At 35.8% G+C, this 23,060-nt stretch overlaps 2 long non-coding RNA genes across 5 annotated transcripts; one reads left to right on the forward strand and one right to left on the reverse strand.

Moving 5' to 3' along the window:
- Positions 1 to 1,416: 1,416 nt before the first annotated feature.
- LOC121863518 lies at positions 1,417 to 16,642 on the forward strand. Its single transcript, XR_006088424.1, has 5 exons — positions 1,417 to 1,518; positions 3,364 to 3,525; positions 6,230 to 6,369; positions 7,727 to 7,788; positions 16,304 to 16,642. It is a non-coding gene; the product is annotated as an uncharacterized LOC121863518 (long non-coding RNA).
- LOC121863517 lies at positions 16,253 to 21,747 on the reverse strand. Of its 4 annotated transcripts, none has more exons than XR_006088422.1 (5): positions 21,468 to 21,747; positions 20,921 to 20,993; positions 19,275 to 19,357; positions 17,510 to 17,666; positions 16,253 to 16,616 (listed from the first exon to the last, which is right to left on the reverse strand). It is a non-coding gene; the product is annotated as an uncharacterized LOC121863517 (long non-coding RNA). The 4 variants fall into 4 exon arrangements; XR_006088423.1 differs by having other exon boundaries at positions 17,510 to 17,663; positions 21,468 to 21,745; XR_006088420.1 differs by lacking the exon at positions 20,921 to 20,993 and having other exon boundaries at positions 21,468 to 21,711.
- Between the last annotated feature and the right edge of the window lie 1,313 nt (positions 21,748 to 23,060).

The following is a 23,060-nucleotide window of genomic DNA, read 5'->3' on the forward strand; positions in this document are numbered from 1 at the left end:
AGTTCAGGCGCTCCAATCTCTCAGGGTAGCTGAGGTGCCGAAGTGCAGGCACCAGTCTGGTGGCCCTCCTTTGAACATTTTCAACCAACTGACAGTCCCTAGCATATCTCGGGGACCAGATGGGGTGACAGTACTCCAGATGGGGAAGCACTTCACTACTGAAGATCGTTACGAGGGACGGACCGTCTAGATATCTGAACGACCTTCTTATAAGACCCAATAATTTATTTGCCTGATTTACCTTCTTCTCACAATGGCCCGAGAACTTCAGCTCATTGTCAACATACACACCTAGGTCCTTCTCACACACAGTCTCAACTAGTGCAGTTTCTTCATCCCGTTGGGACATATGATACGCCTCCTTACCGTGACTTCGTGACATTGAATCTCAGCAGCCATTTCTTCGACCATTCCTGGTTATTTGTTACGTACTGTTGGCACTGTGGGCATGTGCTGACTCTCTGTTACGCACTGGTGGTAACTGAGTAAACAGTTTAAGACAATTAAGGATTTAACCTTTGACGCCCAGCCTTAGGTATGAAACAGTGCCGTAGAAAAGGTGAGGTACTTCCCTGCCTGGATTACTGCCACCCCGTCTGGAGTATTTTCACCCTGTCTGGAGTACTGTCACTCCAAGTTAGGACGAATGAATCCCTTATATACTTGAAGCAACTGCTCAGGAATGAAGTAGCTACGGTATCTGTACAGCATTCCCAGCTTTCGAGAGGCAGCTTCAGCAATGTTGAGGATGTGTGGCTTCCAGGACATATTAGAGGAAATGGTGAGGCCTAGCTTATCTGTTTTAGATACTGTATAAGTATTGAAACTATTGCTGAATATTTTATTTCTATCACAACCCCAATATTATAGAACATAACAGAACATTATAGCAAAAGGTACTCAAACACCCTTCTCATGTGTCTCGGGCCAACAAGACATGAACCCGGGACGTAATAGGGAGAGAGACATATGCAGCATTCAAGAAGGAAATAATTAATAATAAAATAACTAGTATTTGATCATTATTAACTTCATATATCATGAGTAATTATTTTTCAATAATTATGTAGTTTGAGACGAACAGTTGCCTTAAATAATATTATTATGAAAAGTTAAAATAGCGGATTTATTAAGATGTTAAAAGCTTATATATAGTGTTGTATATTAATAAATAAAGTTAAAGGTAAGAAAGAAAACATAGTGAATTTGTGAATGTTTTCAAATTGATCGGTTCTCCGACCAGTGACTTAAGTTTAGTTTATCATTAATAATTTACCATTAGACGGATTTTAGTCAATTATTAAACATTATAATTAGAGTATAATTTATTTATGTTATTTAATATATTACTAAAATACTTTATTATCGTAATATTAATTAAAACTTGTAATTACTGAAAGATAAGAGAGAGAATCGGACAAGGTGTAGCAGGTCGACAACAACAAGTTTGGTCGACTTGTGTGTTTTGTTAACTTTGTCAGCAAATATTAATTTGTGGGCCTTCCTCCCTCCCTCGTGGTAAGTTAATATTATATATGTATGTATATATGTATGTCCTTGTTAAGTAAGTAACGACACAGTACAGTAAGTAAAGTGTAGCAGCATAAAGCTGATCACATCACACTTTTGTTTACCGTATTATATATACTGATATATTTTATATATGTATGTACTGGTATATTGTGGGTAAATTTGCACTTGCACACCACACTCTGTTAGAAAGTAAAAAATATTTTTTTCTCGTGTATTTGTGTGTGTTTAGACCGAATATGTCTCATTTCTGGCGGAAATTAGCCGGGTTTTTTTATCGAATTTTTTTTGTTGGACGTTTTCCGAAAAAAATAATGGCTAAGCGAATAAAAAATACACCAAAAAAACACTAGAAAAACAAAAACCAAACCTAACCTAACCTAACCAAACTGACTCTCACCATATGATGGACTCACCTATTTTTTACCTTATTGGCCTGGTTCTTGTTCGTGTTGGATTCTGAGATTCTTACAGAACGCCTCATATGTTGGTCTTTGCGATATTTACATTCAGTCTTGCACTGAGGTTGGAAGAACACCATGACCATGAAATCGAAAAAATGCTATAGTTTCTTCTTTTTTTCCCCAAAAAACTCACAATCAGCTCCATATAATTGAAGTGACACCCATCGCAGACTTCCATGGTCGGAAATGAATTTGAATTTCTAAATACATGTATGAGAGACCCAAAATAAAACTCAAATTTGATTGGACCAAAAATACCGCGAATTAAACCCAAAATCATTTTAATTGGTTGCAAAAAAAAACAACGCTTTTGATTGGCCGCGTGACGTGTATGGGAACGCATGCGCATGATGATTAATGAAGGAGACACACAGTGTGGGAGGTGAAGAAGGCGATAATGGCGCAAGATATATGGAAGAAAATAGAGAAAATTTTGGACACGCTTTCTCCGTTATTATACATTTCCGCTGGTAATGTAATAGATGAAAATTAAGGATAACCGAGATATTAATTTTTCAATATAACATTTGCTCAGTCACAAGTGTCGCCTTGAAAGACGAAGAGTGCGGGGAGATATGATAGAAGTATTTAAGCTGGTGAAAGGAATCAATAAAGGAGATATAGATATAGTTCTTATAATATCCGAGCAGGGTAGGACTCGTAGCAATGGATTTAAGTTGGATAAGTTTAGGTTTAGGAGGGAGATAGGAAGAAACTGGTTCACAAATATGGTGGTAGATGAGTGGAACAAGCCTAGCAACTTTGTAGTAAGTGCTGGAATGCTGTACTGCCCTGTACTGGTATATTTTATATATGTGTATACTGATACAGTATATTTTATACATGTATATACTGGTATATTTTATATATGTTTTGAAATACTGTACGTCATATAAAACAGACTTTGCACACAAACCCAGTTCAACTTCACAGTATTGCTGTGAAAAATACTTTGTTTGAAAGATGTTTATAAGTAAAAGTACAATACTGGGTTTAATCTTGGCAGTTTCAAGCCAAGTTCCTTTATAAGCACCAGAACTGTAGCACAAGATTGGCAACAAACTTCACACACCACGTCACGCTGAAAATGAAACTGGCGCTGGAAAGAACACGGCCGCACTACTGCCGGAAAGACACAATAGTGCACCTTAGGTGCCTAATTATGTACAAAACAAAGCATTTGCACAAAAAATGATTATCATATCAGAACTCACTATTTTTTTAAAATAAAGAAAGAAAATAAACAATCAAATAAATAACTTGTCCGCAGGTCAGTCGTCAATATAAACCATTTTATGTCTGGCTCTAACCTAATCTAACCTCACCTCCCCAACGTTTTTATTGTAAATATAATTTTTGTTTGTTACAGATGTTACAACAAAACAACTTTGGGAAATTGAACTGCTCCATAACAGATGAAAATGATAACTGGAGCATGGAACGAGAGCTGCCACCAGCACTATCACCAACACTACCATCACCATGGCACTATCATCACTGCCACCACCACAGCACCACCACCTATGGCAAGGTAAACTATAGGAACAGCTCTTATAGCCTATACAGGAAGTCTTTGTGCCCGTCAAACTCCTAAGACAAGTTGTTGTAAATGTGCTGCTGTTAGTCATTTGTCTGTCTGTCGGTCTTCCTTTTTTATATATTTCTATCTATATAACAGTCAGTGGCTCCCAGCCTGTTGTCCGTGGGAGTAATTTGAACCACGTGTTCATAATAAAGCTAATCATGGCTTGACCCTCCTAGCAGAGTGCCAGAGTTTAAACCAAGGGTCTACTACCTTCATATTTGTGGCTGGCATTATAACATCTAAAATATGTGATGAGTGGCCGGCTAAGTTGATAAGGTAAGATAAGGATGTTGGAACACTTGATGCAGGAAACACCTAATCTGATACTCTTTGTTAAACTGGTAAATTATACCTGACAATGCTAGTCCATAAAGTACGTATAACAATTACTGTTGAAAATCTGCTTTAAATCCTTTTGTTTAGCAGCAGACATGGGCAATCATTGTCAGCCATATATTGATGAGGTTAAAGATAATATGCAGACAATTTGACCAAGGACAGCTGACAAAGCCATGAGATACTTATTTCCAGTAGATTCTTTATGCCAAGAGCATGTGGTGTTCTTAGGGCCAGGCAGTCTCCTCTCTAGGTACAGTATTAACATTGCTTAACTTCAATATTCAGACAAGAAGTGGTGTTTCCAACGTGGTAGTACTGTGCTCTTGGTGATGCACAGCTGTAGATCTTGGATCTGCAGATTAATATCCTGAAACATATTCACAAAACTGCAAGAGTCATTGTTAGACTTTGGAGAAAATAAATGTGAATCAGGTAACGCTAAGGTGTTGACTTGTGTAAAGACTTAGTACTGTACTGTACCTCTTAAAGCTCACTGACAGTCATAAGAAAGGCAATTGTGGTACTGTAGTAGCTTTTACTAAATTTGAACCAGATTTCACAAAAATTGCAGAGGATATTCTATTCAATTGAATTGAATGCACGTCATAGTAACTATTTCCTCTGTATTGTTCTATGTGAATCATAATTTTGTTGTATTAGTATTTATTACCACCCATTAGGATACTCAAACAAAATTTCCGTATGCCATTACAGTACTTGTCTGAATACAGTACCGGTGCAGTAGAAAGTTTAATTCTATATTTCTTAATGCTCAATTTCAAGTTTTATTTAATACACATTCCATAAGTACACTGGTTGTTGGCTTATTTCTTATTTACAATGTGGCTAATTAGTGTATAAAGGATGCTGACCCCTGGTTTAAACCATCTGAGCTAATGATGCTTGACAGAGTTCTGGGTGGCAATGGTCCGCTACCTTATTATCAGCAAACTGGTTATCCTGGTGCTTTGCCATTCTCGTCTACCTGTCTCTGTGAAGCGGATATTTTCACGCTGTTGAGCATCAAATAAAAACTCATATATCGACTCCACGTGGAAGATGGCCTCGACTGTGCCTTGGCTGTGACTAAACCACTGATGCCACAATTGGTGACAAAAACCAATGTCAGCCAACCCACTGAGTTTTAATTAACTTTTTTAATGTTCTTTTTGTCTGTGTGTAAATTATGCACACATGGACAGCGTCCATAGTTTTGAGTACCCGAGTTGTTGTGGAGTTGAGTTTATTTATGTGAGATTATAATACTGTACACAGCATTTACTGCAGACACAACAGTGGTTTATATTGTTCACATAAATGATCCATGACTTGGAATCTTTTATTGTGTTGTAGTTCTATTTAATATTGTCCCTGTAGCTACTGGTACCGTATATACCACTAATAATAATAAAATATTAAAATTTCGTATCCAACTGCTCATTCCAGTGACTTTTAGTTTGTATCATCGAAGAAAGATTTAGACTGGGGCACCGGAAGTTATCATATCTTGTCTGGGGGTCACAGAGCGGAAGAGGTTGGGAACCACTGATCTAACTGCTTATGTATGTTTGTGTGTCTGTCTTTCTGTGCCTTTCAGTATATCTATCAATTTATCTGTCCATTATCTGCCAATACCCATCTCAATCAGTTTTATCTATATTTGTCAATCTATTTATCAATACAGTACAAGTATTTGTCAGTCTGTCAATCTATGTACTGTATGTCTATCCATATGGCTTACCAATATCTGTCAGTATTTATTTATTATTTAGAGAATGTATATAAAGGTGATTTAAAACTTGGATTCATAGCATAATTGACTTTTTAAATACTCTAAATATCTTTAATTATTTCAAGGTCATTAATTAACACTAATTACTTAAATTTTTAAACTGTGAACCCAGATCCTGAAGTGTTTTTTTTCTGAGACACGAATTTGTGAGGTCAGACTGTAGCACTGTGCATTTTAGGATTTATTGGGGATCCCAAGAGCGAGTTTGAATTAACGGGAAAACCTGTTAATCTGGCACCTCTCAATCTCTGTAGGTGCCGGATAACTAGGATTCTACTGTATTTCTACCTGTCTATCTGTCTAAACTACTGTATTAAATGTACCACTAATTTAGCTGGGAATATCAAGGCAAAAATGACAGATTATGTCAAGCATGCAAGGTTTACAGTCCTAAGAAAGTTGACATAAACCAAATGCATAAAACAAACAACTTCTGTACTGGATGACTATTAATTTATGGACATATTTTTATCATAAACTATTGTGTATGCTAAATGTTTTTTTGTTTGTTTGTTACAGATGAGTTAACCTTGCAAAATTGAGCAGCTTCATCACAACTGAAAATGATAACTGCAGGCTGAGACAAAGAGCTGACATTGTAGAACACTTTAACACCACCACCACCACAGCACCACCACCACACCAGCACATAAGACAAGGTAAACTAAAGGAGTCATTTGTCTGTCTGTCTGTCTTCCATTTATATCTTTCTATCTACCTTATTGTTTATGTGTGTTTGTGTCTCTGTCTGTGTTTATGTGCCTGTCATTATATCTATCAATACCTATCTCAGTCTTTTTTTTTCTACTGTATCGTGTATCTGTCAATCCATTTATCAATACAAGTACAGGTACTGTATTATATATGGTTACAGTAATCGTTTTCTGTTCCAGAACGTTGATAGCTAGACTTTTAACAGCTGAATATCTGATAAAGTAATCCCAAACTTTGCTATGTCACCATAGACGTCAAAATTCACCCTTGCCTCATTGTCAGCCTGTAATTCTGACATTTCGAGTTCAAAAGACTCGGTAAGCAACTCATTGAAATTTGCTGCCATTTTTGTGCTCCTCCGTGGGAAGTAGAGTGAACTGAGCTGAGAACAGTTAAAAGGTATACAGTATGTAGGAGTGTGGAACTTGTGTTGTGAAACGTGCCACAGGGCAAGTCGAGTACCTGCGTTAATCCCTTAGTCATAATTTATGGACCCGACTTAACGACGCAGCAACTGTCGGCCTTGTCCTTCAGTCCTTGACACCTGGATTGAAAAGAAAATTCACATGTGGCCGCTGCAAGACCCGGGTGACCTCATCAGCCCCATAACCTCTATGTGACCCCTTATGATGCATCTTGCGACCCCATATTTGGGAACCGCTGGTCTTAACCATCGGAAAAACACATTGCTCAACTCGAGAGCCATGTTGGTTGAAAATGTAAATTTACCCAAGTATTTGTGTCTGTCAATCTATATACAGTACAGTTTATCTATCTATCCATCTATCTAACTTGCAGTATATATATATATATATATATATATATATATATATATATATATATATATATATATATATATATATATATATATATATATATATATATATATATATATATATATATATATATATATATATATATATATATATATATATATATATATATATATATATATATATATATATATATATATATATATATATATATATATATATATATATATCAGTATCTATTTTTATATTTTCATCTCATTCTATGTCTGTCTATCACCCAATCTATCTATATCTACCTGTCTATGTATCTAAACTACTGTATTAATGTTCCACTAATTTAGCTGGGAATATTAAGGCAAAAATTACAAGAGTTTGTTAAGCATGCAAGTTTTACAGTCCCAAGAAAATTCACGTAAACCAAACTTGCACAAAACAAACAATTGCAGTACTGGATGACTATTAATTCATGGATTTATTTTTATTATAAACTGCTTTGTATATTAAATGTTTTTTTGTTTGTTTGTTACAGATGAGTTAACGTCTAAACCTTGACAAATTAACAACTGGATCATGGAGACACTGCTGTTACAGGTATGTCAATATCTCAATTTTTCTAGGTATGTCTAACTTTCTATCTTTATGTATCTGTATCTCTATATCTTTCTATCAGTCTTTCAATACCTGCATGTCAGTCAGTCTGTCTGTTTGGTGTCTATATCATCTGTCAGACTGTCTTTATCTATACAAGTTTCTGTCTCATCTATATCTATGCTATCAGTAAGAAAGATATTGGCAGTGAGTGAGGAAGGTGGGTTCACAAGAAGTGCAATGGAATGGATGGAAGACTGCAAGATGTTGCTGACTGTAAGTGATATGTATGTGCAGGTAAATATGTGTCCATGGCAAGACTGAAGAAATTCATCACTGAAGATTATCCCTGGACTGTGTGGATGAGTTCTGCTGCCTGGGTGACATGATCAGTGCTGGTGGGGGTGCTGAAGGCTGCTGCGTTCTGAGTCATGGATGAGTTTGCAGCCTGGATGACATGATCAGTGCTGGAGAGGGTGCTGAAGGCTGCTGTGTTCTGAGTCATGGATGAGTTCTGCAGCCTGGGTGACATGATCAGTGCTGGAGGGGGTGCTGAAGGCTGTTGTGTTGTGAGTCATGGATGAATTCTGCCTGGGTGACATGATCAGTGCTGGAGGGGGTGCTGAAGGCTGCTGTGTTGTGAGTCATGGAGGAGTTCTGCTGCCTGGGTGATATGATCAGTGCTGGATGGGGTGCTGTTCATTTTCAAGAGTCATAAATGGCTGGAGGAAGGTTAGGGAACTCTTGTCTTTATTGTCAGCACAAGGACTTTCCCATCACATGAAAGGAAGAATGTATACAACTGGTGTGAGAAGTGTGGTGTTATATATTCGTGAAACATGGGCAGTTAAAAAGGATGACATATGAAGTCTTGAGTGAGCTGAAATGAGAATGGTGAGGTGGATGTGTACTGTGACACTGAAAGATAAGAATCACCGTTCAGAGCTAAGAGGACGGCTGGGTATTGAGAGTTTCGGCCAAGATTTACGTATAAGTGGACCGAGATCGGGAGTGTGGGGAGAATGGATGAGATCAGCTGGGTTAAGTGGTGTATGAGTCTAAATGTGGTGAGGAGGAGAGCCAGTGGTAGGTGGCCAAGAATGACATGGAGAGAGATTGTAGGAAATGATCTTAGAACCTGACACGACAGACTGCAAGAGATGGTGTGGAAAATGGCTGTATGATTTGGATGGTGATGATTTTGTTTTATCTTTCTGTCTAACTTTCAGGCTATCTATCTATCTATCTCTATCTATCTATCTTTCTATCTCTATCTATCTATCTATCTATCTATCTGTCTATCTATCTATCTATCTCTCTATCTATCTATACTACTGTACTGTATTTCTCACCATATTAAAGGCAACCACAGATATAGCATGTAAGGTTTATAGTCTCAAGAAAGTTCACCTAAACTAAACTTACATAAAAGGAACAAATATTTAAATGAGAAAAATTGCAATGTGTTCCATAACCTGTACAGTACAGTTGACCCTCGCCAATGTGAGGAATGAATAAAAATAATAATAATAAATAAGAGGAAAGAAAAAATACTGCATGCCATTTGACAACTGTTTCAATAAAGATGTGTGAGACAGGGGTGTGCTCCCCCCTCGCGGGCTGACTCCTGCCGACGTAATAAAAGTTTATTGTGTGTTTTTTTACCTTTTGATAATAATTTTTTGACTAAGTCTGGGAAAGCTTGTGTATGCATGTAACTGTTAAAAAAGTGAATAAAACTACGTATATCTACCCAAAACTACGAGTTGAAAATTAACAATAACACAGCTTGGCCTGGTGTATATGTATACAGTTATATATGATGTAGGGTGAATTATGGAGACATTTGTTAGGTTAAAAATATGTCTTATATGGTGGGAAATATAGTATATCTCTCTACATCTTTCTGTCCATCTGTCTACAGTATATCTGTCTTATATGTACTGTAGACAGAACTACTGTACTAACCATGATAGACAGTTGACAATGCATTTGATTAATACCTGGAATACAAATATTTGCAGGAAAATGTCCAATATATTCACCAACTAGACCACTTTAGTGATATAGAACCAAGAAAATATTGTTAATTGTTTTTATCCCAAAACACTGGTGATTGTCTCTCAGATACATCAGGAGTTGGTCTGTACTGTATATCTATAGTGGTGCATCTCTGTGTCCTGGGTTCATTCCCCAGCCTGGGACAGATGTTACCCTCACTACCAAACATGGCAGGTTTTCTGCAGGTACAATACTACAGTTTCCTCCCATACTGTACAGTTTTAACAGACCAACTCCCCAAATGGCTCATTACTGGTAATTACGACGTTGCTACGTTAAATTATACAAAGGTGAATCCTAATTTAATGTTGACTCGGCCATAGTGAGCTTTAACATTAATGCCACTGATAAATGAGTCTTGATCTCACACAACTATAAGGCGGCCTTCTCTTGCCACTCCATCTTCCCTCTGGCCTTTATTGTGGAAAAGGCAAGAATTATTATTGTGTGAAGATGTAGTGGATCTCTGAGGTGACAATGATAAATATTTTGGTGTTAAGTCGGTGGTGTGAGTCTTGTACTGTGCAGGTCTGACCCACCTGTTACAAACTACTGCAGGGAGTGAAGACCTTCCTTAAAAGGTTTAACTTGGCATTATTCAGAAGGTCACAACACAGACGTCCTCAACGGCACTTGATGGTTTATAGCAAAGCCATTTTTTTTTACTTACTTTTGACCTTGATGATGTGGTTCAGCCATTATCAGATGCAGGTCAGGAACACTAAGGACTGTTCCTCTATAATGCTCACTGAGTAAATGAGGATAGTTGCTTCAAGGCTCCACGGGGCAAGTTGTTACCAGGTTTTATTTACAATTCACAATTATTACATGGAATTATACATTTTCCACAATATATACTGAACTGTATACCTGTGTTGTGTATATACATGGTGAACTGTATACCTGTGTTGTCTATATACATGGTGAACTGTATACCTGTGTTGTCTATATACATGGTGAACTGTATACCTGTGTTGTCTATATACATGGTGAACTGTATACCTGTGTTGTCTATATACATAGTGAACTGTATACCTGTGTTGTCTATATACATGGTGAACTGTATACCTGTGTTGTCTATATACATGGTGAACTGTATACCTGTGTTGTCTATATACATGGTGAACTGTATACCTGTGTTGTCTATATACATGGTGAACTGTATACCTGTGTTGTCTATATACATGGTGAACTGTATACCTGCATTGTCTATATTGTTTTAGCTGTGGTAAGATACCAAACTATCTCGCTTGTTAACACTTGCCTGAACGAGTGTAGGTTAGTCGCTGGTACCTTTAATACAGCTGAGTGAGATATCGGGTCATCTCACCTTTGATACAGTCGTAGATTGGTTGATAGTTTAATCGTCACATCTGTCCTGGGTTGTACTTGTAATTATCTTAGCTTGTAAGTTAAACAAGACACACAGGTGATGTTCTCTTCACTCGTTGTTCCTTGGTTTAATGAAAACACACGTGTTGATTTAATAGTTATATTGGGCCGTAATGTCTGTACAATTATTTGGTATTGACAGACTAATGAGCATTAGCTATTGGCTTGTAATTAGCTGATATATTTAGAGAGAGGTACAGCCTGGAGAGCTGGTTTCATGACACGACTTTAGGGCATCGTGTCGGGCTGTGAACTGGGCTGAACTCTCTTGAGTCTGGTGACTGGTGGTTGGAGGGTAACCACACTTCAACAGGTCATTAACTAAACAGCCTACCACATACTGAGGGTTGAATCTGTAGTTTAATGGGCTGTACACCCTAGGAGGTGTGACAGAACAAATGTTTATGGGCTGTACACCCTAGAAGGTGTGACAGAACAAATGTTTATGGGCTGTACACCCTAGGAGGTGTGACAGAACAAATGTTTATGGGCTGTACACCCTAGGAGGTGTGGCAGAACAAATGTTTATGGGCTGTACACCCTAGAAGGTGTGACAGAACAAATGTTTATGGGCTGTACACCGTAGGAGGTGTGACAGAACAAATGTTTATGGGCTGTACACCCTAGAAGGTGTGACAGAACAAATGTTTATGGGCTGTACACATCCGAGGAGGTGTGACAGAACACATGTTTATGGGCTGTACACCCTAGAAGGTGTGACAGAACAAATGTTTATGGGCTGTACACCCTAGGAGGTGTGGCAGAACAAATGTTTATGGGCTGTACACCCTAGGAGGTGTGGCAGAACACATGTTTATGGGCTGTACACCCAGAAGTGTTACAGAACAAATGTTTATGGGCTGTACACCTTAGGAGGTGTGACAGAACAAATCTTTATGTAGCTGTATACTCAATAGTCTGGGTGATTGAATGTATTTAATGAATATATGTCCTTAGCTCATATTTATATAATATTAATGTGACAGAGGCTAATACAATATACTGAACTGTATACCCATATTGGCTATATACATGCTGAACTGTATACCTACATTGTCTATATGCAGGTTGAACCAATTGTAAATTTATATAATAAGTTTACATAATAAATGTATATCTATCTATCTAAAGTGGTCTAGTGTATGTAAATATTTTGATCTTTTCCCTGATAATGTTGTTTCATCACAGGTGTTACTCTGTTGTAGTGTGAGCCAGTGTGAGGTGGAGGTCAATATTAAAATGAGGTGTTTAGCTGTGGCTCTGGAAGATTGACAATTTGTCTTATTTTAATTATAAACCAGAACACCTTTATTTCTCACTGTTTATCGAGGTATAATTTGGCTAAATTTATCTTTTAAATTTACCTGAACTTAGAATGCCATCACAATATGATTTGAAATTAAAGAACATAATTATATTCTTCTGTGTTTTTAAGGACTTTAGAATTAATATGATTTAGTGAAACTGATGAACCGTTCAGGTACTTCACATATATATACCATTTAGGTTAAACTAAACCGTAAATATATTTTATTGTTCGTTAAAGAATTCTATCTCATTAGTTCAGCGTCATTTAATGTTGCCGTAAAATCTGTTGTGTGACTTAAGCGGCAATTATTCTGTTATAATCATGCCAGTTAATGTTGTTTTAGGAGATAAACAGTTTATAATGTAGTGATCTCCATTAAAACAAACTATTTTTATTGTCCAAATTTGTCGCGCTGGGTAAGGAAGGTGTGCGTGGTGGGAAAGGCTTTGGAATAAGGAATACTGAAGGTGAAAGAACACTTGAGTTTGGGGATGGTATGTAACATGTGTTTAAGAATAGGGCAAGTAGGCTGACGATGTAGGCCTAAGGCAGGTGGCACAGAAACCCAGATTGGCTACATTTTGGTCAGGAAATGAGAACAGGTTGCTTGTGTGTGTGTTACTTAAAGATGGAGGGAGAGGAAGAAGGTGGATGTTCCAAGAAGGAGAGTGTGGGAATTATGAAGGAACTGAATGTAAAGGAAGCATTTTCTTGTGAGTTGAGAAGCTAGGAAACCGCCAGTGAGGGACAGTGTACCAAGACGCTGGGCCAAAATGAAAGATGTTCCGTTGAGTGTGGTTGATGGCAGGAATGATGAAGTGGAGAGAGAGAGATAAAAAGAGAAAAGAAGATTGTGTGAGACGTAGAAGATGGTTGGAAACAGAGAGAAGTACAGTACCTGGAGGCTAAACTGATATGGTTCAGGAGAGAAAGGAGGAAACTAACTGGGTCAAGAGATACAGGAGTTAGAGGTAGGCAATGAATGACATGAGGACAGGTTGTAAAGAAATGTTGGTGCTGCTATAGTAACTGAGTATGTTTGTTGCTTGGAACAATATGAGCAAACTTAACAGAAAACAAATGAATAATTGAGCACAAAAAATTGAGAAATTGTCAAATAATGTCAAAATATTCAGAACTCGGTTAATTTGTATTCTCAATAATTCGGGTGACCCAGAGTCTCTTTTTGTCAACTGAATGAGGGTATAGTGTAGTTTGTGGTCCACCAAATTACTGAAAATATAAACTAACCGAGTTCCGAATATTTTGACATTATTTGACAATTTCTCATTTTGTGTTCATTATTCATTTGTTTTCTGTTCAATTTGTTCAGATTGTTCCTCATTATATCAACCAACAAACATACTCAGTTACCAAGCCTTGACTACCACATAAAATACTCTATTTATAATTACTGTACAAACAAATATTTTTTAAGTGTACAGTACAAACAGTAATAATAAAGTTAATAATACGGTAATAAATAAATGTAAGACTAACTGTGAGGTGAACTGATAATATTTTGATGATATCTATAAAGTGTAATAGTATTGAGGATCAGGTCTGGGGTCCATTGCTGTCAAGAAGATTAATCCCCAACCAACCTAACTCAGGAGACTGTTCCTTTGTTCCATGTGTTTCTCCCTTGTTTTGTTGTGTTAGTTGGCAGAAGAGGGACCTATAGTGTGTTTTTTCCCATCTGAGAAGACATACGTAATTTGTGTCTTATTGTGGGTAAAAATAAGTATATATTAAATGTGTCCTCCGAAAGCGTCAATTTGCCACCAGAGTTTAACAGTTAATTCTTATATAATATTTCTGATAAACTTTCTACGTGTTTAAGTTTGAAATAATTAATGTATGTATCTTTATATAATTTAGCTAAATATCTTTCTCGTCAGAAACGGTCATCATGAATAAACTCATTTAGAAATACTGTACATCATTACTTCAGAACGAAATCGAACAGATTTGAAACAGCCAATCAGCTGTAACTCTTGAGGAGGGGGCGGGGCATCTCTTCTCAGCTGATAAAAAATGCACTATAGTCAAACCAGCTCCAAAATTTCATCTTTTATATCTCCAATGAGGTTTTTTTTACTTCATTTACCAGTGTGGCAGTTACACTTATGGAATATCATTCACGATCTCACCTTGCATTATTTATTACTGTATTATTTACTTTATTATTGTATATACATTTTAAAACTATTTATATTTGCACAATAATTATAAATATAATATTGTATATGACAGCCAAGGCAACTTTTTGAACCACTCAGTTATTTCAGATTCATTCCAAATTCAAATCGTTTAATTAATTTTTTGAGAAACGTACGAACTAAACCGAAATACGAATTACAGCGATCCTATTTAACGAGGGTACAGTGTAAATACCCCAGTAGACTGCATATTATAGTAGCAACGAAATGTCAGAATTATTTTGATGTATTAAATCTGATTATGCCAAATATTTTTGTATTCATCAATTAAGGTCTAGATGTGCTAAACTAATTTATAAGTCCAAAAATTCATCGTTTAAATTATTCTAAGTCCAAAAATTCATTGTTAAAAATATTTTAAGTCTAAAAATTCATCGTTTAAAATATTGCAAGTCCAAAATTTATTCATCGTTTAAAATAGTCTATGTCCAAAAATTCATCGTTTAAAATAGTCTATGTCCAAAAAGTCATCGTTTAAAATATTCTCTGTCCAAAAAGTCTTCGTTTAAAATATTCTATGTCCAAAAAGTCATTGTTTAAAATATTCTATGTCCAAAAATTATTCTAAGTCCAAAAATTCATCGTTAAAAATATTCTAAGTCCAAAAATTCATTGTTTAAAATTTTCTATGTCCAAAAATTATTCTAAGTCCAAAAATTCATTGTTAAAAATATTCTAAGTCCAAAAATATATCTTTTAAAATATTCTTTGTCCAAAAATGGCCTAAATTATTCCTGGGCAAATTTTGAGTAATAAATTTTTGTGTGGTTTTAGAGGTAAAACATTTGTGGCATTCTTAAGAGCTCCAGCTTGGCATCTGTGTATTATAAGGCATAACGGACTACCTGGTCTGGGGAGAGCAACTCACTGGGCCCCTACTGAGTTACTCTTCCCACGTCCAGGTAGTCCGTTATGCTTGTATTTTTTTAATATTATTGGTGAATGATAATTTGAAAGTTTTTCTCCGGAGACTCTTCCGATTATCCTTTACCAAATTTTTTCAACGTTAGTCCTGGCAATGGCAAACTCAAAAAACACTTAAGGGTAAAAAAAGGGCAATTTTTTTGCCATTTTTCGCTCAAAATTTGCTATTTTTAGCCATTTTTGCCTCAAAATTTTTTTTTGTATTTTTAGCCATTTTTTCCATATTTTTAGCTAGTTTTTTCAGGTTTTTTGTTATTTTCTTTAATTTTAGTTAATTTATATATTTATTTTATTTTTATATATATTTTGTTTTATTTGTTTATATATATATATATTATTTATATATATATTATATATTATTTATATATTTTATATATATTATTTATATATTTATTTATATATATTTTATTTATATACTGTATATATATATATAGAGTATATATATATATGTATATTATTTTTATATATTTATTTATTTTTGAAGTTTATATATATTTTCATCTGTATATTATTTGTATATACTGTATACTAATGCTGGAAAAGGTTAATAAAGACTTAATGACATTCAGACATTTATTAATGGAAACTTAATGGCTCTATAAATTTGTAGTCCAGGGCAGCAAGCACAGAGCAGAGCCATCCAGGGCAGCACACACAGAACATAGCAGAGCCATCCAGGGCAGCAGCCAGCATGCACAGAGCAGAGCCATCCAGGGCAGCAGCAAGCACAGAGCAGAGCCGTCCAGGGCAGCAGCACACAGAGCAGAGCAGTCATGTCTAGGACAGCAGCCAGCACACACAGAGCAGAGCCGTCCAGGGCAGTAGCAAGCAAGTACAGGGAAGTCTAGGGCAGCAGCAAGTACAGGGCAGTGGCCAGTAAGCACAGCCTAGGGCAGCACAGCACTCCAGTGTTCAGAACATTTCTGTACAAAATAAAATGTAAAATTAATATTCAATTTTTTTAACCATAAAAATGTTTTAATTATATTAATGACAAAATGTACTTTAGTGTTTTAGACAAAATTCCTTAACACTTGAGGACCAAATTTATAAACTACTTAGAGTACACATCTTGTAGGTAACTTTATGTACATTACTGAATTAAAGTCAAGCATTAACAAGACCAATAATTTTTTTACTGGGGTTATAAATTTGAGGTATTAAACGATTGGTCGAGAAGTTATAAGTTACTGCCAATGTCCAGTTTTGGGGCTTTTAACTTTGATCAATTGTTATGACATTCCTGTCATCAATCAAGGATCATAGGTACAGTCGGGGTCAAAGGTGTTGAACACTTAGCAATATCTGTCATCTACTTCCGAGTTATATGATTGGGACATACTAATAACACTAATCATATTATGCCTGAACCACAAAATAGGATTAAACTCTACTTAATACCCAAGATCTTCAGGTACTTACATGCCAAATACTGTCAAGTGTTCAACACTTTTGACCAAGACTGTACATCAATTGTAGCCCCACAATCCCCTTTCCATATTCTAAACCCTTCACACATTTTCTCTTAGATATAAATTTAAGTATAATTTCTCCATTACTCTTTATTTTGTCTTGAAATTTATAGCACCAATAAATCTAGTATGGTCATTGAATAGCCCAGAGCAATTTGACTGTCTTTGGTTTTAAGGCTAAACTGGCAGAGAAATTCCAATCCGAGTGTTGGAAAAGTTCATTTTGACAGGCCAATAAATTAACTTTACTCCCCTGTAAGTGATCATTCCGAGGCCATTTTATATGTAATATCTTGTTTTTTGTATATTTTTACATCAACTGAACTTGTTATAATATTCTTTACCTGAGGTAGAGAGGAGGGGTGGAAGGCTGGGTCTGGGCTGTATCTTGGCACTTGCTTCCTTTAGTTGTGTTGTGAATCACTTGCCATCCTGGTACAGCAGTACAAGATGAGTGGTACAGCAGAGTGCACACCTCTCCTTAATAAGGTCCAGAACCTACTGGAAGTAAAGTCCCAAGTTATTACCTATAAAAGGTTTCAAGCAAGATATTTTCACAAAACTAATTTATCCTAATATACAGTATTGTATAACATGACCCTAAACTGAAGGTTTTATCCTCTATGGAAGTACCACATTAATCCACTTAATCTAGTACAGTAATTGAACTATCAATAAATTAGTAATGCACCCTTAATGATAATTCACAACCAGATTCAAAGCTTCCCAATAATCTGCCGCCAGATTTAAAATGAACAGATTTTTTATAATTTAGGTCAATTTTATCATGCAGGTAAAACGGTTATGTCACTATTATATATAGCCTCACCAGCAAAGCCAGACAATAAACAAAGCAAAATATCAGTTGAATAGAATACAGTACAGTTGTACTGTATTTAAATAAAGCAATTTACTCTGATGGTAGAGAACTTATTCACAAGTACCTCAGCTTTAGTAATAGACTTACAGATTTCTTGAAGCTTGTTCCAATATACAGTACTTACTGTTAATAGTCTGTTCATGTTAAATAACCCAGCCACCATCTGGTCTGGTGTTGGAAAACCAGCCAAAGTGCCCAGGAAAGAAATTACTATGGGAGTGAAAATGAAAGCAGTAAGGGTCGAGGCAGGGGAGCTTCAGGTCAGTAGGAGCGAGTCAACCGTGATAAACCTCACCAAGCTCAGAAAAAATTAACTAGCAAGTGTTACTAAATTGATATTCCTTTATTATTGATATTAAAATCTCCTCATGACAGCCATTGTTTATTGGTTTGAGTTGTCTGCATCAGCTTAAGGTTTACTTGTTGTTAGAGACTAATGGAAAACCCGCATATTGCTAAGCAACACTGACTTTTTTCTAATGTTCAAGACCTATTTTGGAACATTTACTCATTATTTACTCATTCTCTAATAAAATATAATTTTCAAAGGGAGTTATTTATCATTTTGACTAATTTTGTTAAGAACTCATCTCCAACCTCAACAACCCATCTTGTTCATTATGAGTTATGATACTGTACCAAGCCGTTCTTATTTCTAATTTGGGATAATATCGGCAAATAAAATATCTAATGTACTTTTACGATGCTACAGTATTTAAAAATATTTCTCGTCGGCGACAGTCTCTACCAGATTATTTTTCTCTTCAGGTGAAATAAAAGCTACTTTGTCTGGCATGATAATATATTCATCACCGTATAATTAAGTGCTGTAGACAGACCTGCACAGAGGTTATTGCCATGTTATCCAATCAGAACCTTAAGACAATGATCAGTGGCAGAGTGACATTTCCAGAAGTGAACAGACTAACTGGTTTCCGTAATTACTGTATCTTGCCGGTATTAAAAATGTTACCTAGCAATTTCTTAACCCAAAACAGACATCAAAATTGCATCAGCTAATAATTTGTTTCCCAATAATGATTATCCCACAAAATATTGATGTGTAGCCGATATGAATTAGTGAATTCCTAGTATTGTAGAATACTTCATTGAAATTACACTTGGAACAAGAGACAAACGACAAGGCAGTCCATGGGTTACAATTACTGTACTTTATCGAGAGTTTAGTGAAGAAACCACAATGAGAGAAGCCATGTACTGTACCCAACCTGACGTTTTTTGGTGCAGTGCAGGGAGAGTTCACCAGAAGAAAACTATCATTTCTTGCATCCTCCATCTTCAAGTCATCATCCTGGAATGAATAATTATTACAACTTCTGTACAAATAAAAAAATAAACAGTATACCTACAGTACACTGCCTATATACAGTACAGTACATGCTACATCAATGCAGGTATCCCCCAATATTCAGTACATATGCCTGATAAACAATAGTTTCAAATGTCTACACTATACAAAAGTAAACAATAAATCCCATTTTGATGCCACTTTTATCTGAACATGAATGTAAAGATTTTCCCTCAGGAACTTAACCCCCAAAATACTGTAATAATAAAGTAATACTGTATATAAATTACTTTCACTTAATGAATGCATTTCCAGGAACAAAATTTTTGTATATTGAGGGACACCTGTGAACTAGTTTACTGCATAAATGAAGCATTACACAGCAGAACTTAAGCACCAAATATGAAAAGTGGAGAAAAACTCAAGTTACGCAACCTTATTGTTACCGTAGCTCTTGTGCAATACCACTGATTTTTCGACAATTAAGCTTGGATGCAGTGTACAGTATTATGTAGTCATCCCCCTGATTATACTGGTTAACTGTCCCCTACATTGTTTTATATAACTGTACAGTACTAGATTATTGATGAACATTATGCAAGCTATGTGTTAGTGAAATATGTTTATTATATTTAGAGCTGTTGGTAAGAGTAAAGCATAGTAGCATTCAACATTTTTTCCAATTTCTTGAAAGAAGGCCACAACTTTAAAATACAAGAGTAACGCAAACAAAACTAAGTTACAATTTAAAGAAACTAACATTTGCAATTATGAGTCGGACCAATCCAACGAATGTTTACAAACATCAACAGGCCATCAACCCAGAACATTAAATTGCAATTTTTTACAGCTACATGTACATAAAGTTCCTTGTAAAGTTTAATAAATATCAATTAAAAAACTTTAACTTCCACCATTATGACGGAGGTAATCCACCTTCACTAGGTATAAATTTTATATGGAATACAAGTGTAGTTACCTGTAATAACTGTACTGGGAACAATGTACTGGACAAATTAAGACAAGGGTAAAATTACTGTTTCGGCCAATATGCCCTAGTAGTTTAGAAATTAGTTTATCCTTTGTATATTTTGGCGAGATTTAATTGAATTTGACCTTTATTTCCATGGGGAAAAACCCGTTTTAGAGTTCCTCCTCATTAAGTCTTGTTGGATAGACACACAAGCAAAACGTCCCCCGATGATTGGAAAATGGCATTTGCAAGTCTTGTATTGAAACAATAACCTTATGAATAATTACAGTACTATATTGGCCAGCGAGTGATCGGCATATTGTGTAAAGGAAAGCCAATTGGTTTATGCCATTGTCCAGCTTATAGGCAAGCAAGGTGTGACTTAATACAAGTTTATATTTATGCCACAAGTCCAGAAAACTCCGGGCACCGAGTGTGAGCTCTTTCGTGGCTACAGTAATGTACTTGCCAACAGTGTAACAGCCATGACAAGCCAACAGTAACAACCAGTACTTGTGTCCGGATGCGATCGACCGACCCTAGACCAGTTGTAAAGATGGCAAACTCTACATTTCACTATAGAACTTTCTTACCCCAATAAATGAGCTGCTGTACTGACGACCACTGAGGCAGCAAACTGGCCTTTAACACAACAGTAACAGCCAACTGGATCCGTCATGTAAAAGAAAAATCTTGTAAAAAATACTTGTAACATACTTTTAATACTTAAGTTAAATCAATCCTGTAACATGTAAGACCAAAACATACACTATGATGAACGTTATTAAAGTATGCGGAACGTTACTAAAGAATGATGAACGTTATTAAAGTATTCACAAAGTCTTACGTACGGTGACCAAAACTAAACCATATTTCATTCATTTCAATAAAAGGATAAGCCAAATTAGTATTCTCGGAGTAACTAGTCTACGTGATTACGAGCGTGAACAGCCATTAACCTATGCTTGTTCGTAATAAATCAACTGCCTTGTGTATCTTCTGTATTTTTTTAAAGGTCCATTTAAATTATTTCCCTTTGAAACCACTTGGTCCAAAATCGACAAATAAACAACCTTAATATATTGACCTAAGCACACGTATAGATTTAACCACTTTAAATAAACTGCAAATAAAACTTACTATGGATTTAAAAAACATCACCGGTCAGGTGAGAAAGACGACCGGCAACACCTCCTCCCTCTGTGTCTCAATGACTACTGCGCGCCGGTGGTGAATCACCTCATTATATAGTCCGTCCTCCTGCCAAAGCTAACCCGAATGAAGGAATCTTAAAAGATAGAGGCAAACTTCATCGTACATACAAATTTTAGGGTAAATTAGTCTAAATCAACGTGTTAAATAGTTACAATAAGGAAAACTTTCGGAAAAATAAATAGAAATAAGAATATTGTACAGTGCGCAAAGTTCGTCAGCATCGGAAAGGCCATGTGTTGACGTATCAGGGCGGCCAACATTACTGATTTACTCAATTATATAAAAAAATAATTTAATATTACTAACCCATTTGCTTTTATCTAAGAAAAATATAATACTTTTCAAATAAATTAATTCTTTATCTCAAGAAACCTTACGTGCAAAAATATAGACGAAGTACTTCCCCGACTACAATAATGGTAATTACCTTACCTTACTGGGTGGTTACCGCTGATTAGTAATATATAGATACATAGATGCAGGTGCTCTAATCTCTCAGGGTAGCTGAGGTGCCGAAGTGCAGGCACCAGTCTAGTGGCCCTCCTTTGGACATTTTCAATCAGCTGACAGTCCCTAGCATATCTCGAGGACCAGACGGGGTGACAGCAGTGCATTCCAGGCGGGGAAGTACCTCACCTTTTCTTCGGCACTGTTTCACACCTAAGGCTGGGCATCAAAGGTTATATCCTTAATTGCCTTAAACTGTTTGCTCAGTTACCAACAGTGCGTAACAGAGAGTCAGCACATGCCCACAGTGCCAACAGTACGTAACAGATAACCAGTACATGCCAAGTTGCCAACAGTACGTAACAGAGTCAGTATATGGCAACAGCACGTAATAGAGATCCAGTACATATACAGTGCTTAACAGAGAGGTGACAGGCCTTCCAAGCGGCTAACAGGCCGGTCAGTGGCGAAGAGGATAAACAAAAATAATTCCTTCTATATAACAATGATAATAAAAAGTAAAAACGTTACCCCTATACGTTTCAGGTTTTCTCTTATTGTAGCATCAAAGAAAACGAATGTAAATAAACAGTTAAGAGAATGATATTAAATGCCAGACTTAATAAAATGACTTTGAATGGGATTAAAAGCGGGAATTAAATGACTATGAATGAGATTAAAGGCGGGAATTAAATGACTATGAATGAGATTAAAGGAGGGAATTAAATGACTATGAATGAGATTAAAGGCGTTATCGTAGTAACAATGAGATGAGTAATAATAACATAAACAATAACAATAATAATATAATTCATTTCCGCGGGAAACGACATAGAAGAAAAGTGACTGAGAATTGTTGATTACGATAATAATAATAATAATAATAATAATAATAATAATAATAATAACGATAATAATAATAATAATAATAATAATAATAATAATAATAACGATAATAATAATAATAATAATAATAATATAGAATAATTATTATGTAGGATAAAATTAAAGAAATTAGATTAGCATTTTGGCCAGTCACAGGGAGTGCCATATAGTTCCAGGGAGTGCCAG

The sequence above is a fragment of the Homarus americanus genome, unplaced genomic scaffold (assembly GCF_018991925.1).
Source record: "Homarus americanus isolate GMGI-L3 unplaced genomic scaffold, GMGI_Hamer_2.0 scaffold41366, whole genome shotgun sequence".
NCBI classification, from domain to species: domain Eukaryota; kingdom Metazoa; phylum Arthropoda; class Malacostraca; order Decapoda; family Nephropidae; genus Homarus; species Homarus americanus.